This window comes from Callithrix jacchus, chromosome X, assembly GCF_049354715.1.
Source record: "Callithrix jacchus isolate 240 chromosome X, calJac240_pri, whole genome shotgun sequence".
In the NCBI taxonomy this organism is placed as follows: Eukaryota; Metazoa; Chordata; class Mammalia; order Primates; family Cebidae; genus Callithrix; species Callithrix jacchus.
In genome coordinates, this window is record NC_133524.1 from 43,064,705 (window position 1) to 43,068,724 (window position 4,020).

Below are 4,020 nucleotides of genomic sequence, written 5' to 3' on the forward strand. Positions count from 1 at the left end.
CCTCCAGATTGTGAGAAATAAATTTCTTTTGTCTATAAGCTAACTGGTCTCTGATTTTTTTTATAGTGAGCTGACCAAGACACCTGTGTTGAATTTCATGCTCGCTACTCAGCCAGTTGTCTCTCTAGAAAGCAATCTGAGTAATTTATCCATGCCAAAGTGTTGATACAGGATAATAGCTTAGAATGCATTCCTAAGGACCCTTTTGGGTCTACTCTGTCAAATCAGGTGAAATGCATTTCTAATGGAGGAGTCTAAGGCATCTTAGAAGGTAAGAGAGGGGAAACTATTTGGGGAGGTAGACCTTCTTAGGATTCCTAAAGCAATACCATGGAGTAGACTAATCTGATTCATTTTAAGGACAATTTTCTTTAATTCTAAGGTTAGGAGGAGATAGCATAAGATTCTGAGTATACCTGGAGAATCAAAGTCAAGTAAAATAGGTGACAAAACTCTCCATGTTCCAAAGAATATATGTAGAATTCATGACAATTTAACAAAAATCATCTAGTGACTATCACCCCCAGCAGCATATTTAAGATGAGATTAGAAATTTTAGAAGGGGATTTAAGGAAGCACTAAGTGCTTGGCTTTTCTCCAGCCATTCCAGTGTCTTCTTGGACTGGAACAGAAGCACTGTCATGCTGCTTGTGGAAAAAATGTATATGCCTCCCTTGGAATTTAGAAGTACTGGTGATCAAAGAGACTGATGCCTGCTTCTCACCTGGGGAAGTCTAAAGGGAAAGGTTGGCTAAGGAAGTCACAAGAGCAGTGCAAGGGTAGGGGGCCCAGACAGGTGAGTACTCTTTGCCACTTAGTGGGCAGGATCCAGTTCGTAGGGGCCAAAAGAACTGTGGGCAAGGTAGCTGGAGTCATCTTTCAGGGATCCTATCCAAAAGAGTGGCCTGTTGGGATGAGGGGATCCTGCAAATAAGAGACTTCTGGTTTTCTTTTGGGTGCAAAAGCTGAGGAGGTCAGAATAGATCAGAGTGTGTTATCAGAGTCAGGAAACTGCCACCCAGAGGTCCATGCAGATTATTCAAAGAGCACATTCTCCTTGTATCTGCATCCCTTAGAAGAGCCAATACTTGGATGGTTGCTATGACAGAGACATGTAACAGTAGCATCATTGAAATGAGATATTGCCTTGCCCTATAATTTTTCTCTCTATTTCAGAGAAGCAAGCATAATATGGAAGAGAGGGTAGTATATCAACATTGATCTCACAAGAAGAGTAGTATTACTATGAGTGATATAGAATGAGTGATTTGTTATAGGAATTAGACCTTATACATTGTGGGAACAGGTAGAGAAATCTGTGAGCAACTGTTGCTCCATGTCTGTTGTTGGGGCCAACGTCTTCATAGGTCAGCCAGGCCAGATAGTAAGGAAAGGCAACTGGATATGAAAGTGAGAGAGAGCAAGACAACTTGGAACAGGCGAGGTCAAATTGGAACTTTCAACTCCCTCAACCCTGATGAAAAGGGTGACCTGTGAGAGAAGCTGGCACTGTCTGCTACAGAGCAGCACATATGCCTGGCCCAGGGCTTAGAGAAACTAAAGGATAGGATCTTGTTGGAGTTGGAGAAACTGTGGGCCTGGGTGCTGCTCACACCAGCAAGGAGAATAAGCAGATGAGCAGCAATGTCTGCGAGCTGGCTGAGGTGCCTGGTACTCTACTTCCACCTTCAGAGCACAAAACGGTGGTTCCTTCACTTTTGTGTAGTGCAAATTTCTCTTGTGCTCCACTCTAACTCATGGGAAATGTAGTTTCAGTTTAGCTAAGTGGCTGAACCATGGAATAAAGTGTAGAAAGAACTGTTATGGCGTCTGATCCTTGAAATAAGTTCTCTGAGCCAGGGGTCAGACCTGAGCCAGGGAAAGGGGAGAAGCTTTGAATTGTTTATGAAATTAAAGTATTGATTTAGATTAGAGTTTTGAATACTGAAATGGGGCTTGTTCTTACATTGGCCTAAAAGTCACAAGATTTGTTTAAGATGTTTTCAGGAGGCAGGGAGATTTGTTTGATATAACCAGGTTAAAAGGAGTGATGGAAAATACAGCCACTTCCCATTTATACTCAGTTGAGTTTAGCCTTTTAAATAAATCAGCTCCACAGGCATTTAACTTGTGCAAATTTCACTATATACATTGCTACATTCTTCCATGTCAATCTTTCCTTCTTGCATAATTCAAATACTTGAAATTATATTTTGCATCTACCTTTTTTCTCTATCACTGTGTACTTTAACTGTGCATATAGAAATATATAGTACTAGGAGGGTTGCACTGTATATACAAAACTACCTATATTATTCATTGTGAACAATGTAAATGCTTTTCAAGGGTTATTTTCACAGTATGGAATTTTTACTTTGTGGTCTTATTATAGAAATTAATACTCTGGGCCAGGCGTCATGGCTCATGCCTATAATCCCAGCACTTTGGGAGGCTGAGGCGGGTGGATCGATGAGGTCAAGAGATTGAGACCGTCCTGGCCAACATGGTGAAATCCCGTCACTATTAAAAATACAAAATTTAGCTGGATGTGGTGGCCTATGCCTGTAGTCCCAGCTACTTGGGAGGCTGAGGCAGGAGAGTAACGTGAACCTAGGAGGCAGAGGTTGCAGTGAGCTGAGATTGTACCACTGAATTCCAGCCTGGCGACAGAGCAAGACTGTCTTAAAAAAAGAAAGAAGGAAAGAAAGAAAGAAGGAAAGAAAGAAAGAAAGAAAGAAAGAAAGAAAGAAAGAAAGAAAGAAAGAAAAGAAATTAATACTCTGTATAAAATGAAGATGTCATTCTTCTATTCCCCAAACTTCAGTGGCAAAGGCGATAGGATGAAGAGATCATACAGCTTTAAAACTTATTGATGTTTCTAGCACATCCAGTTCTTCTAGTCCCTTCTAAATCATCCAGTCCCTTCTAGCACATCCAGTCCACTCAGTCCCTTCTGAATGTTTTCACATTTTCACTTTATGAAATTATAACATGTTAAAGATGAAAGAGACCTTAAAAGTCATATTAGTCACTCCTCATTCTAGGAGAAGGAATCCAGTCCTTAGAGGGGTGTGTCCAGGATCACCTGATACCTGGGTGGCAGGTCCAGAACTAGAACCCAGTGTTCCCATATAAAAATTGACTTTGCCTTCCATTTTGTATGCTGCCCTCCATCTCATGAGTCTCTTTAGCAGGCACTGTGAGCCTGACATGGTTTCAAGCCATCTAGGGACAGAGGGTCCTCATAGCTCGGACCAAGCCATTGTTCTTTGTACATTCTGGGGCAGACAGGAATACAAGATTCATCTCAGAAATGACAAGGGCTCTCCTGCCTTAGATCTGGTTTTGCCTTTACTGCAGGATTTCCAGGGTGCATCAAATATTTTGTTCTTCCCATGTGCCCCCTTGTATGCAGCCTGAGCCTCTCCTCTGGGCTTGTACTGCCCACCACCCTGCTGTGGTCCAGGCCCTGGAGCTGAGGCTCATCTGATGACCACAGCCAAGGCTGTGGCAGTTAATCATATCAACAGATTGACTGTGAGGGTGTAGTCTCGGCCATGCACGGTCTCTTTAAAAAACATTGTTAGACAAGGATGCTGATCCCAGTAGTTTGAACTCACTCTTGAAATCAGTGTTCCCCAAGCCACCTCAGGCTTCCCTTGGGATTCTGTTCTCAGTGCTCGCCTCTATAAAGGGACTATAAGAACTCTTATAGCCCCATAAGAGTTCTTTGTGAATAAGAATGATCATTTTCGTCTACCCTCTCTATAGCCCATCTGATTCCAGGGGAGATAGCACTTACAATCTTTGGGCACTTATGATCTTCAATTCCTCTGGGTTGTCAGATACTGAATGCCATTCTTCCCCCATCAGAGGATTGTCTTGATTTGGTATGCTTTTCCTTCTAGAGTTTCAAAGCAGGTAAAATGAAGCCTTCCTGTGACATTTGGCAACACCACTGCTCAGGTCTTTTTCTGTACCTCAATCGGGAGAGAAAAGCAAGTGAGATCTCTTGATACC